A 16777-nucleotide genomic window follows, 5' to 3' on the forward strand; every position below is an offset into this window, starting at 1 on the left:
ATTTAAATATATCATATTCTAAATATTGTATAAAACTTATAACTGAGGATATATTAAGGCAATCAATCTACTCACACAACTTAACTCATATAGGGGTTTTCACTTAGCTAATACCCATTCTAACAATCCATAGCTTGTACAATTAAAGATTATACTTACTAAATTGTTAAATAGTACTTTGTAAGAGTTCTTAAATGATTAAAGTTTAAATCAGCACTTAACCTAGATTTTTAAAACGTATATGAATATTTTCATTGAAAAGAAGAGATATTAATTAAAACTTTGTACTAATGGTATTATCACTTATCAATAGTACAATCCTTATTCCGATAAAAATAATTGTCAAAAAAACAAAATTTATCGATTAAGATTGCCCGGAAACATTAAATAAGTCAAGATAATGTTAATACAATTACTATTAGCAGTTGAAAGGTACATAATTATATTCTACGAAATATATATTTTAAATAATTTTACTTAATTCATATATTTATAGGGTAAATAACTAAACATGAACAGTGTACACTCCTATTTTTTCCTTTAATAATAAACTTATTAAAATAATCTTTGGAATTTTTAAGTATATTCTTAAGGACCATATTTTCAAATACTTAGTTATTTTATTTTTTTAAGGATTATATTTAGCAATTTCCTAAGGCGATACGACATACGAGCTTTTTTTTATAATGAGAATTGCTATTTTTTTATTATTAAATGTTAAGAAAACGATCTTTTAAAAATGTTAATTTTTAAAAATCTAAATTCGAATTAGTATTTTCTGAATTATTAAAATAGTTAATAATAATTTTACATAAAATATCTAATATACGCAATTACTTGGTACATGCTATTGCTAGAAAATTTTTAACAAATGATAAAATGTTAAGAAATTAATGTTATTATTTTATTAACTTTGATTTTCAAATCATTCTATCCGTGTATCATCTATACCTATTATTACGAACTATATTATCCTTTGTAGGTACTTAATGTTTAATGACTCAATAAATAATAATTTGGGTTTACATTTGAATATTAGGTTAGGTTTTGAACGTTCAGTTAAAATTGACTTATTTGAAAAAAGTAAGTTTATATCGCTGCAGGATATTACTACATCACATACTCCTTTAATGGTATAAAATATATATGTATTATTTTAAAATACGATTTTTTAGTAGAATTGAAATTCCAAAATCAGAATTTGAATAAATGCATTATTAAAGTATAAATGAGAGGGGATTTTATCATGTTTGGCAAATAACTCTGTACATATTCATGTATTTATTTATATTGATCTTAAATGCTTTAATTATTTCTATATTAATCATTACCGATTTTTCGTTCTTAAATAAAACATATAATATAATATCTTATTTTATCTTCACGTAATGTCCAAATAATAATAAATATTATATTATTTTGTATTCAAAAGTTCAAATTTTAACATTCACTAATAAATGTAGATATAAGGTGCTATTGGCTATTTGAGTAATTAAATAATATAATTTATACTGAACATCGCTCTGAGGTCAATCCATAATCCACTACAAAATATTTTTTATATGCTGAAAGAACATGATAATACTACACAATAACATAAGTCTTCAATAAAATTGTCCCATTATTATAAAAATTTTAATTTAATATTTCTAAAAGTCCTCATCAGAAAATTCAAATACTTAAAAGTAGTTTAAACGTTACATTTAAAATAATAATTTATTAATATTGAAAAACTTAATACATTAGAGTTAGGTTATACGTCTCGCCTAGGTCACCTCAAATGGCAAAATACCTCAACGGAAATGTGTTTTGTTTATAGGTCACTGCAGTAATGTATATTAGAGGTGTGGTAGAAACATTTGTTTATAAATATATAACATAAACCCATCGACGCATTATAAAAATTAACTAAAATTCAGTGTACTATTGGTTTCGACTAATATAATTAGTTTTCTAGTGAGTTTAAAAAAATAATAATGATAATACTTTTCATTTAACATATCCGAACAGTCAAGATTTACGATGTATAGAATATAAAACGAGTTCATTTTCAAATAAGTTTCTTAAAAATTATTTTTCTTCAAAAAACCTCGTTGTTATATAAAAAAAAAAAAACTTTTTCCGGTCTCTTCAGTTTCAAAGAAAACTAAAATTTATTGGCTGAGGTCAATAACCATTGATTCGCCATTATCAGCTCTAGTCCCAAGTCACAAACTTCTAAAAACTATAACCATCAACAAGTTCAAATAAATCTGATGCCAAAGTCATCTATATTGAACGGTTATAGACTAAATGAAAAATAACAAGTTCTGTAGTTCTGTTGGTATTTCTCTAAAAACATTATTTTATTACCATCAAGCTATTCATTATTATATACTATATAATTTATTGACTATTATTAATGTATTATATTTCTATATAATATATATAATATCTGGGTATACTTAAAATAAAGCACAATAAAGTATACCCTAATATTAGAAATTGATGACAATTTATTTAATAAAGAACAGCCTTAAATTAGTAACATGTTACATTAAATTAAATTTTAATTATAATTTGTAAATCATTTTATCATTATTATAATAAAATATTCAACATAAAATATATGCATTCTGCAATATTCATAATATTATGAATATTGTAAATAATATATTAAAACATTAACTAAGACATTGTTTATTTATTTATTTATTTATTTTTGTTAATTTGTTTCCTAGTAGACACACTATATAATATTTTGATTGAAAATATAAAAACATTTAAAAAATAATTTTTAGTTTAAAATAATACTTATCTTTCATTGTGTACTGGAACAATATTTAATCATGTAATAAAATACATAAAAAAACAATTAATTTATCAAGACAATTGGCTATAATTATTTATTTTAATTTATTTATAAATTAATAACGTAATAATAATAAAAACAACAATAATAAATACATAGCACTTAAAAATGTATATGTATATATAATTGTATATATTAAATTGAAAAAAAATTGGTAAAGTTGTTATACCCCCTGCTGTATTTTAAATGTCAAGTGGAACTCGTTATTGACTAATCCAATGATAATCCATTTTATTCGATGAAAAACAATTCTGAGCGAAAACTGTATAAATGTTAGTAATCAAATTTACAAAAAAATTATTTTAATAATAATTTTGGATTTGCGCAATTTGTTCATTTCATACCTTTCTTGGATATTATGTCTTTGATGATTTTTACGAAATTTTTACGTAAGCATTTATAGCAATGTTCTAATCATGGCTGATGAGTGATGACTAAAATGACCTAACCTAACCGAAACTCGAATCAGTATAATTATTTTAATATACACAAGAACCAATGTTATAAAAACAAAGTAGTCGTTTTGAAAAATTGAGACGCCAAATCCTAGGAAAAAAAGTCATTTTTTGAAATCGTGTATACAATTTACTAGGCAGATATATTTAAATTATCTTTAGAATGGTGCAAATTATAAATAGATCAAAGTGATTAAGAGACTAGTAAGTAACGTTTACAACGGATTACTATGATACAATGAATAATACCTTATTTTCAATCAAATATTTTTATAGTTTCTTTATTTTCAATTATCTATCTAACGTGTAGTTGTTTGATATTATTTTCAACTGTTTATATCTAATTTTTATTTTTTTATTTTTTTCAATACAATAGTAGTTAATAATGACTTTTATTAGTTTTAAATGTATATTATCGATATGAAAAAAAAAGATGTACACTTTATTGTGAAGTACCGTCAAACATTTTTAGTTTCTTCAAATTACTCGAGTTACTAAACTCAAAAGTTGTTTAAAATATGTAACCACTTTATAAAATAAATATAAAAAGATATTACTTACATTTCATACAATTTACTCAATTTAAAACGACATCACCATCATATAAGTCGGTTTGACATTACCAACTACAGAGAGAGATCGAGAACTTAGTAAATGTTTGTGGCTTAACAATAGCAATTAAAATGTCGTCTATAAGATGATTTAACAACATTATTTATGGTGGAAAACAATACTCACCTAGTCACCTAATTCCAACAGAATATAATTAATTGCAGTAGACATTCAAACCAAAAATGAATTACTTCAAATTATTAAACGTATTTACCCAATAACTGTTCTGTTAGATTATTTAGTCTTGTTAAGTATTTAAACATGATAAATTCGTTGTCAAGGCTGTAAAATTATACAACTATTTAGGCTTTATTATACTACCCATGCACAATTAAATTAACAAAACGATAAAATAAAATGGCAAAAATTAGCAAATAACATTTTTTCTATACAAATTTATTTGTTGAATTAATCAACTTCATAAATTTTAATCAGTTTGGCCGTAGCGTTCAACATAAACACACGTTCTTTGCGTTGTATGGTTTTCGTTTCGTTATCGCTGCGAGCGCTCATTAATAATAATATTTTTATATTAATAACGTAATTATGAAATATAGAAATCAGAAAATGGACCTCATTTCGACTAGTGTACGCCTAAACTCTTTAAAAGAATTTTTTCGACTGTCTCTGTCGCTGAATCAAAATGACAAAAAATCGAAAGTTTTTATCATCTAACATCTCTAACGATCAAGCAATTGTCACGTTCTCGTCTAGCCTTACCGGTGTTTCTGTCGAACTCTATCACACTAATCATGTCTTGGAACCTCTAACTTCATCTATCTTCATCAAAAATATAGTGAATGTCTCCGCTTTAAAAAACCTCACCAGCCTAAATGATTTCACTTGTAGGAACTTATCGTCATATCTCATAGCTCACCCCTTAGGTCACTTAAATTATAGTAGTATCATGAACTATATATACGAAACTGATACCAGTTTTCACTAATTACCCCCTCCCCCCGTTACCTTCATACTTAACAGTATTGTTATTAGAAACCTACACTATTCCACACTAAATACTAACATCATTAACGCTACTCTAGTCAAATAGGTGATGAAGTTAAACACGTACATAACGCCAAAAACAAAAATAAATGCCTCTTTTCTTTATTATTTGTAGGATTTTTAGCTCATTAGAACAATATAGACATTCTTGATATCAAGTCACTATTCAGTATAAGAAACTCGGCCCTTGGTAAATTTTTCACTGCCAATCCTATAAGTAGACGCAAACAATTTTCGTTTAAGTTTCGTTAAATGTAGTAAAAACCATCACACTGGCGATTATTCCAAAGTTCACAATAGTTCTACCAAATGTGCCCTCTGCACCAATGACCATACCGCTAACTTCAAGGAAGTTTCAAAAAAAGCTATTCCGAATGTTTCTCAAGTTAAAGATCCAGATTCCAAATTGTTGAGCTGAAATAGTTTTTGCTAGAAATAAAAAAATACTAAAACTGTTAACGAGATTAGATTAAAAAGAGGAAAATTAACCGCTCTGTTATACTGTAAGAGCCGAATGTATCTCGTCATTGAATAAGTCATTGTAATGAATTATTTAAATTTAAATTCAATAATACATCATTGCATTCCGAAAACTAACGATAATAGTCTTTCAACCTATTATCATGTAAATAATATTGGAATAAATTACTATCATCATTTATTCTACAATTATTAATACTATACAAACTATAAAAAAGCAAATTAAAAAGTTAATCTAAATATTTTAAAAAATGTATTCTGTATATTATACAGTGTATATAAAATATAATAAAATAACAAGCTTGAAATGAGTAAAAAGCTTATCAAAAAAGTATAAACTTAAATTTTGATTGATTTATGACTATATATTTATTTAATTATTTTATTATAATAAACTATTGATCGTATTGAATTTTTATAATATTCAACGTGTTTATTTGCTTTTTTTTTTTTGATTTATTATAATCATACATTTAGCAAATAAATTGTTATTTATTATTATTTAAAATCCTCTAATTAAAATACACAAATCATGTTTCAAATATTTTGAGACGGAATTAATGTAGACATTTTTTACCGGCGAAACTCATATGCCCCGTAAAATCTCTAATGTAGTAACCAGACACTTAAAAGAACAACGATATTATGACCTTAATAAATAACACACGGATCAAAACAAAAACAATTATATTTTTATATTGTATATCATATTATATTTTTATTTTCTATATTTTTTTATCTATGTGCATATTATACTTATGCTCTATTCATATTATTTGTATTTATTGCATTTAGAAACTAAATTTTTTAAAGATATATAATATAGTTATAACAAAAAAAATATTAAAAACAATAATATTTTCTTTAAACATTTACTTAGAAATTAACATCAATATATTAATATAATGTAAGATATTTTATATTATATATCTTTTCCAAGCATTAAAAAATAAATTTTAGAAATGTAATTTTTAAAATTTTAAAAACTTTTTAGTTTTTACATTTATAATATACAGTATACACATACGAGTACATATTGAATTTTAAAAATTTTGGGAAAAATAATTGAAACGACATTATACTGTCGTAATTTATTTTATTAGCTAATTGGCACGTTTCATTATTTGGTAACTGAATTATTTTGATGGATAATATATGTAGTTCAATTTTCATTTTATTTATGAAAACAAAAAACATTTTCTTGGCTTCTTCGTAAACATAACGTCACCATACCACTTGACGATACTCATAAGATAATCATACTCGCTAGAAAACTTTTTATACATCTCAGACGATACATTTTATACCCTTAATGTTTTGAAGCAGCTTACTCTCTGCCATTAATGAGTATCAACTTAAAAGTCTGGTACAAGTATTTTTCATTAAAACGTCATCATTGATAAAACATACACGTACCTATCTAACTGTAAAATAAAATTATTAATTTCAAAATATAAAACCAATTGTGCAAGAGCCTATTTGAAATACGTGCACATTTCTCTTTATGTACATTATACCATTCCATCATACTAAGTAAATAACAATATTCCTACTTAAGAATAAGAAATAATATATGTATAGTTGACAGCGTTCATAAAACTACACTGACACTGTTCGTAAAAAGTAATATTTAATCATTTTAATCGCCGATACTATGTAATTAGAAAATTATTTAACTAGTACTAAGTACATATAGACTGACTATATAAAGTGTAATATTATGCATGCACATAAATAGATTTATTGTGTTCAAATTTCTTTGAAAGTTATATTACGAGTGTTTATTTCGATAAACCCGTGAAGTACCAAATTAACTCACCCACAGATCCTCAAGTATTATAAAATTATTTAATTTTCAATAATCTCCTCATTATTGTTGCATTCATTTTAATGAAATAACCCAAAAACTTTTGTAATTATTTTCGTAGTCTAATGATAGCTGAATAATTTAACTTTTTTCCAAAACTAATTAATTAAAAATAATTAATCTGATTAGATTTATTTAGTACAATATTTCATAGTTTTATGGTATTATTTATATGACATGAATATAAAAAAAGTACCTACTATACTTAATTACATTAATCTTACTAGGTATATAATGTAGTAAATTATTGCTATTAATTGGTCAGTTGAATATGTATTATATATATATATATGTATGGATGGAACAAAAAGAAGCAACTGTTGGTAAAATGAATTCATTTTTATTATTAAAATAAGAAACAATGACAGTTAAAAAAAAGTCTAAACAACAGGAAATTCAATTAAGTATAATATATATATTATATTTTTTCTCTCAAAAAACAGTGGCCTAACCACGTACGAAGAATATTCTTTTTATTGTTATTAGGTATTGTGTATTTTTTCGTTATTATTACTAATGAATAATAGTAGCCAAATTTCTAAACAAAAAAAAAAAATAATAATAAAACACTGAGACAGCCTTCGTTATTTTTGAAAGAATTTTATTTTTTTTCCTTGATCTAATAAAAAAAAAAATCATTCTTTGCGATAATTCAAAGAACTGTTAAAATGTATATATTTACTTAAGTTTACGTAATTTACTTTAAAGGTATCTTAAAATTAATATATTATGTCAATTTTAAACTTAAATATTTTACAGTATAGTGTACTTTGAATATTAACGTTAATTGTTATAGACTATATTATTGTTACGATTTCTATGACACATTTGTATAACAATTTTATAACGAATATTGTACGGTGTATCGACAGGTTTTTTTTCGTATAATTAATAACACGAGCATGTTGATATCAGAACGAATATCGTGAACATTGTATTATTTAATTTAACCATTTAGGTAAATTCACACGCCGCTTACTTTTTGGAAAAGTCAAAACTCTTAGTCACACGGATAATGATTAACGATACGAATTGACAAGAATACTAAATCTTATCACGAGACTCCTCGTGTCAACGGAGTCGCCAATACCATGATAACCCACTCTTTACTATCTGAGCATATATTATAACGGAGACTGCGACAAGAGCTCAGCGGACGGTTAGGGATATTTGAGACATTCAGAGGCTGGTTGTAACCACTCACGGTTTGGTTTATCAATATTTTACAGTCAGGTCATAACACCGCTCACCCAACAGCTTGTATTTACACATATCGTATTTTTGTACCAAGTTAACTTTAAAATAAATATTTTACCAAACACTAATAATACATCACGTATTTATTCCCACGTTTAAGCACGAACCGAGTGAACCGACCAAGTTATGCCCATGTCCGAATAAAAATAATCGTATTAAATAATATAATAAATTAACTTAACATAAAAAATTTTTATAATGCTGATAATAATTGACAAAAAAAAAATATTTCATTGCAATCTTAAAACATATATAGCAATCAGTATTACATTTAAATCATTAAAACAAATGTATTATATTAGACAACTAGCTGATACTATAAATCGTGTGTACAGTCTACTCGTATATAAATATTATAAATCATAATAATTGGGTCGGTGTCAGATGTGAGTTATCATAATACTTGTGATTTTCAACAATAATACGTTGTGGTGAACAATATGAAGATGATAGTTACGGTTCAGAGTCTCGACAAAATAAAATATTTTTATAGATAATATATTTTAATAGGACATTATTAAAATGATATGATATCATTAAAAAAAAAATATGTATTATATTATAACAAATATATACTTCTAGTGTCTGGCTTAGGTACATAAAATGTTGTTTAGAACGTAAGTATAATGTTCGCATCAATTATTAAACAAACATATTTTTGTACTATGAATATTATTATATTGATTCAAAAAAGGATTTTTTTCTGGCATGATCGGGGTCATTTGAAATTAGGTGGAAGTCGTATACTCGTTCCGACTAACTGGTCAATTGTTCAAACTTCAATGTATTACGAGTAAGTTATTATCGATGACACACCAATATACTTCTACACAGAGATTATTGGACGTATTGTTCTTGTGTTTTTGATAATTTTAACGTAACCCAAAGTCTCAAAATCGTAAATCCTGCGTTGATATTTATAGGGTTTCGCAGTACAAATATCATACTTAATACATAATATAAACTGTATCTCGATGTAACGGAAATTATTAAAAGATATTTCTATGCCAACTTGCCTTATTTTTCTAGAATTCAGTCACGTAATAAAAATATAAAAGTAATGTTGCTCCTATCCTACCTAGGGCTACGCTCATAATCTTATGCGGTGGAAAAATATTATTTTCTAGAAATATGTTTCATCTTTCCAAAGTTGAATGTGTTTTTCTTGAACATGATATCTCGTTAAATTTCTTAGATTTGTCTTGCCGTGACAAAGATTATTTATTTTCAACTCACCCTGTACATTACTAAACATTAATCTTTATTTATAAATGAAAATGTTAATTTTTTACGGAGTACCTAAGCGAAAGAGTTAAAAAACGTGTTATATAATACCATTATATTATATGTTGCACTGGTAGTTAATTAATGGTTCTGTACAATCAATCACGTGACGTTCTTTTTGTCCAATTTAGACGTTTATTATAATCGATGATAACATAGTAATCCGTTTCATGGTTGTACAATAAATTATTAATAATTTGTAGCGAACAAATAATAATTATTATTCGCGGCCTTAGTAATTCATCCTGTCAACAGATAAATTCACTTAATCGTAAAAGCGCCGAACATCGATCTGTATACTTTCACTCTTCCCTGTCGCGTCATCGGTGAGTTCTGTTTTTTCAAATATTTACATTGTAAACAAAAGTCTCTGTTTAATAACTAAATTCTTATCAATTGAATTTTAATGTGCAAGGCGTGAATGCAAAGTTTTTTCTTATTAACGACATCGTGTACGGAACTGAAAATTGTTTCGAACAAGTGCAATTTTTCCAAACTGCACGACATTTGTACATTGCTTCTCCAGCCTTCTAATTATGATATTATTGTGACTGATTTTATCCAGAATACAAAAATAACGGCTGAAATCTAAAATACATAATAAAAAAAAAAATGATAATTTCGTTACAAGGCACTGGAGTATTGGACACACCGTTTTCACGAAACGTTGTTTTAGTGCCTAGTTCTTTGGTTATCTGCTTTTCTGATTATACAGAATCTCTGCATTGGTATTATTAATTTCTGGTCAAATCGTAATTGTCACTATAAAATTACATTATTTCTATTAGATCTCATGGAAATGTTTTTTTTTTTTCATTTCATAACGTCCATATTATTTTATAAGACATTTCTACTTCATGATATAACTATAATAAATTTATAAACGTTGGTATAACAATAATCAATATCTCATTAAATATTGTAAAAGAAACAAATAATAATAATTATTATTATTATTATTATTATTATAGAGATTGTATAAGACGGCGCTATGTGTATGCAATTTTAATACAATGCTTATTATTAAATAAATGATCGTATCCTACGTAATAACTAATAATATATAATATTATTATCATTTACGCAATTTGAATAGTTGTCCGCGTTTTAGCGTGTTATAACAAATAAAAATGTATTTCAACATAATATAATATTACGATAATAAATAGTTGAATATTGAAATACTAACGAACTCCGTTCGACGTTTGCATAACATTTTTAAATTGTATGTTTACAAAATAAACGAAATCCACACTGAGATTATACATCTCTTATTTTACCAATGAATCATGTGTAATTTTGTAAAAACAATATTTTGTACAACTACATTATCGTAATTCACACTCCAAATAGTCTGTGATTTTTTTTTTTTTTCATCTTGTTTGTTTTCACAGCATACACGAATTTATTTCGTGATATCGCCCAATAAAGTCGAAATATGTGTGAACAACCACGACGGACCGCGGCCGTTAAAACGGTAGAACCGATCAATATATCGTACAGTAAATTTGCATACACGCTAAATAGCGGCCACCCTAGCGTTAACCGGCTTTAACAAAACGATCAGATCGTACCTATTTGGTATCGGAGAAAAAACTTTCGACCGCGCTACGAAGTACCTGCACTCGCAGCCAAGCCAAACCTTGACCCTCCAAAACACGTAGGTTATTAATTTGTAAGTCGACGTTTATGACCTTAGATTGTTGGTGTAACGGACCTCACGCGTTATATTCCTTCAACGATGGAATTACCTCTCTCCCCTTCCCTGTGTGTCATCGCTTAAGTTAAATAATACCTTGTCTAGAATATTACAATAATTATTATACTTATATTAATGCACCATCAGTATATATCACACGCGATCATAGCATTTTTATTTCATACCAAATAGGTATATATCGTATACGAAAATATGGTAAAAATTGATAAATAATGTAATAGTGAAACTATTATAGTTTATAACAAATGTTGAATATTTTTAGATTATTAATGTTTTTTTTTTTTATAATTCAAGTTATTTCTTTTATTCAAATCGTTATTTTGACTCGATTTTTACAAAGACTACAATAATACCTAAACAATATACTTATACAATCGTTAGGTTTGCCTTTGAAAAAGACAACCTGCAGAGTATTTATAGGTTCGCACTGGCTCCCGCTATTAGACAATATTATATCTATGTACAGAGTAGCTCGCCGAGTATGATCGTCCCAATTTTTTCCTTTAAAAATTAATTTATCCAAATTCTGATTTTTAGAAATTTGAAGTACACTTAAATAATACCACATTTTTTATACTATTTAAGGAATATCTTGTAGTTTTAAGTATCATCTTCTTTTTTTAAAAACATAATAACTATTTTTTTTTTTAATAAGTAATCAAACGAATTATTTGAAAATGTTTATGTATTATGTATCTAATTTTAGTATAAGTGAAATGTTATAATTAAAATTAATCTATAAAAATTAAAATATTAATTCATCAGCATTTTATGATTAGTAAAAATTGACTAATTCAATAAATACTAGATCCCAATAACACATCTATTTTATATTATTTTTAAAAATTATTTTTAAGGATATATTTTAATAACTCATAAATTATTCAGTTGAATTTTTATTTCTAGATAAAAAAATTTTTCAAAAAATTTTCTGCTTGACAATTTAGTCGAAAAGGTTGGTCATTATTTTTAAAAAAGTAAGTTTGTATTGTCATAATCATAAGACTTTCTATAGGAATAAAAAAAAATGAATGATCGAATATATGTTCTTTATGTATATAATACATTGAAGAATTCCATAAATCAGAATTTCAATTAATTCATTATTAACTGAAAAATGTACGTGAGCATGCTTGGTTTTATCCTGATATTAACCTGTATACTATATAAAGCGGGCTGTAATACACTAATACCATTACCTCCTCTCCACGCTTCTGTGTTTCATAAACTATTATATTCCGCTAGAACTATTATACCACAAATGTAGCTACGGAGTTTAACATTTATTATCTTTGTGAAAATTGCAGCTTATTCATCTTTATTAGCGTTTAAATTTAGTGTATAGTATTCAAACGGGAAAATCATTCCAAATTTGACCCAATATGACGTTTTCTATAATATTCCAAACTCGTTCTCTGATAAGGTATGACATAATATAGAGGTTAATTAATTACAATTGTTTAACAATAATATGTAATTCGCATAATTTAATTGCGTAATCAAATGCAATTTTGTTACTCCCATTTCAATTCTAGTGAGAAATGTTTAACCAAATGTATTGATTTTAATTGCATGCAACTATTATATATTTTTTTTAAATTAACAATGAATCAGTTAAAAAGTAAAAATAAAAAAAATATAGAATAACTAAATATAGTGTAACAATGTCGTTAAAAAATTGCATTTCATTCTTGATAACGTCTTATGTTAAAATAATAATACTATGTATAAATATGTTGTACTGTCTATATGCATAGTCTACATTTAGATACATTTACATTTTAATCAAATGATATAATATTACTAAAAATGCTTAATGTATTTTATTTTTAATTAATGACTACTTATTTGGGGTGTAATATTGTCATATTGAATTCTATATTTTTAAATTATTTTTATTTTTGTCAAGCAATTTACTACATTAGTAACTCGTCTATTATCTATCTAAAAAATCATTCAATTGTAATCTATATATTTTAAAGCATTTTTTTATATTGTACTTTAGGTCCTCGTAACCCCAAAAATTCACAAAAGAAATTTTAAAGAACACATTTAGCAAATATTTTTTTTTATTTTTGTATCACTCGGTAGTCTGTTTGAAATAGTTGCACCAACAATGGTAGACTGCACTTCCATTGTTTACCTATACATATTAACACACATCGTACTATTATTTAAATGTAACTATTCTGTTTACGGTGCATACTATAAATTATTATAAAGGATACGCGAATACTGAACACACGGAATATATAATATGTAGATGATAGCTTATGACAACGCTAAATCATTAAATTGTCCGACACAAACCTAGAATACGTAGTATAGGGTACTTACCTATAACAACCCAAGTCACAGCAATGTATGTAAGTGTGTTAAATTATGATGTATAGGCGTAGGTAATATTTAGACTTTAGAGGCTACAGTAAGAGGTAAACGGTCGACGATCCACCGGTAAAGCATTTTCACTTTTGCCGTTTATTATTGTGTTAAAACTTACAATATATAATTACACATAATGAATATATTTAATATATTTTTATGACTGTGACACTTCAAACTCGCAGAGATATTGATGAGAAAAATTCTAAAATCGTCTCCTCACTCGCCACAATGTTGGGTCACACGATACCGCATACTCGTCAACATAATTTCAACAATAAGTACATACTTATGATTCAATTCATAACCAGCTCCACTAAGATGTTATATCCTACTACGCTCTTTGTCTAAAAAAAAACTCTAGACCCTTGACGTTCTTGAAGAAATTCAAATTCTTAAAATATTTTATGACAACCCTCTCAACTTTTACTGAAAAGTCTTATGGCTAAAAAATAAATTACATAGTAATATAGCATTATTTTTTTAGTATTACTAGTTTCTCCCTCTGTTTTTAAATATCAATTATTATAAATAAGCAGTGTTATTATTGAAAATGTCAAATTTCAAACTTATTCGAATCAGGGTTCAAAGCTGAAGAAAAAATGTATATACATAAATACTCAGTACAATCGTCAAGTATAAGACATTCAAATTGACCGTTCATAAACTATAATATAAACGGTTTTTTCCGTGATAACGTGCGAAAAGTCGAAACAAAGCTTACTTATTATATTCGTCACGCGATAATTTAGTATGTTTACCTAAACTCTGAATAAAATAATAGGTAAGAACATATAATCCAAACCACGCGTAAAATAAAAAAAAGTATTACTATTTACAAGTTACAACGATCAACCGTTCGATAAAAGTATATTACATTATACGGTAAAACTTCCATGTTACGGTCACCGAAGGAAACGGACATAATTAACGCTATTTAGAGGTAGCCGTCCTACAGAGGTTAACGTTAATAGAAGTGCAATACTTCCAGATAACCGATATATCGAGTGCATATAAAAACCAAATACATACAAAATAGTAATAATAGTATATGCACATTGCACATATTAAAAAATGTATTTATGACTAGAGTTATTTACTTATATGTATGTAGTATGAACAATTTAAAATTTAAAAGTTGTGTATATAATAAACATGTACATAATATGTATGTATATTAAGATTGAAAGTATTGTCAGTTTTTTAAAGTTCGAAAAGATAACTGTAAACGGCCATTAATAATTTGGACAAAAACCACGGACTTATTGTACATATTTTCTATTATTTTATCTTATAATTTGACCGTTATTTACAATGCCCGCTATATAGAGGTATTAATATGTTTTTCCCATAACACTTGACTGGACAAAAAAAAAAAGCGACAGTCTTTTAGAGGTGATCGTTAACGGAAGTTTTACTGTATAATTACTATAATTACATAACTGGAATTATTGGCGACGGCTTCGGCATTTTTTGAAGAGCTGTACAGACTGTTTCAAGAAGAATAATGAGGACACGGTGGAACTGAGAATTCTGGTCGTCAGGACTAATTTCCAGTCGTTGACAACTGATGGCCCTATGGTATAGTAGACAAGCAACTATATACCATTAAGCCATAAAACTTAATTAAAATCAAATTTAACTAAGAGTATTTTTTTTTTAAATACCCACTACTTTAATTTTTTAATGTAGGTAACATGTTTTATACTTTTATATTGTAATTTACTAACGATTTTATTTTTATACTATATAACGTTATATATTAATTTTTATGCTTGAATTTAGAGTAAAAATCATAATAATATTTGATATTATAATTGGTGTGTATCATCGTGTTTCGTGTAAATAGTTTTTATATTTAAAGTTTTTATATAATATCATGATATGAACTAAGAAGACATGAAGTAGTAGATAACTAACTTACACTAAAGTGTATATAGGTAGGTATTAAACATTTAAACTACTTACTAACAACTTATATATTATATTATAGCAGCAGTAAACAAAACTGATGTCATCCCGCCCCTTACCATGACTTCCGAAGAAAAAAGTGACGTATCGATTTAATATTGTAATTTTTACATAAAGTTTTTCATGTAAACGAAATGTTATTTTACGGTAATAATAAGTACTAAATAATGGTATAATGATTATTAAATATATTATGACAGGTAGGTTTATAATGTATTATATTGATCGAATTATGAATATTGATAGAATTGAGTCATGCATGGAATTTTCATTTCCGGTGGGGGGGGGGGGTATAGCTTTCCAAGACATTGTATTGAAATTTTTTTATAACTTCATAGTTTCATAAATCATCCTGCCCTCATAATCACTCCTAGGTCCGTTACCGACAGATTTAAGTTGGTACCTTATTGTAAATAAAATAAAATCTAAATATCGTGAATATCTTAAATTCTTATTCGCAAAGAAAAGATTATGTCAAGACTTTAGTGTATTTTATACACATAATATTATGTATATATATAAACTTGCATGTTCGTACTCACACAAACAGAAAGTATTCAATATAAAAATAATAAAGTTCGTGTATAATATATAATTTTTTTACAGTTTCTGAAAAAAAAGTTCTGTACTATACATACTTATATATATATATATATTTTAATGCATCCTTTACTTAAAGTCTTAAAGGAAACCAAAAGATTTTTGTGCAAACGCTATTTCATGTAAAATTTAAATCATGTCACAGCTATAGGTACATGTGGCTTTTTTCGATTTAACGACAAAAAACGAATTGGTTTATTAAAAATACGACTTGGCGGCATAATTTGATTCTAACTTCTAGCAAGTCGTTTTACCCCCATAATGTACATCGTATATAATATTATATATCTAAA

This window comes from Rhopalosiphum maidis, chromosome 2 (genome assembly GCF_003676215.2).
Source record: "Rhopalosiphum maidis isolate BTI-1 chromosome 2, ASM367621v3, whole genome shotgun sequence".
Taxonomy (NCBI): Eukaryota; Metazoa; Arthropoda; class Insecta; order Hemiptera; family Aphididae; genus Rhopalosiphum; species Rhopalosiphum maidis.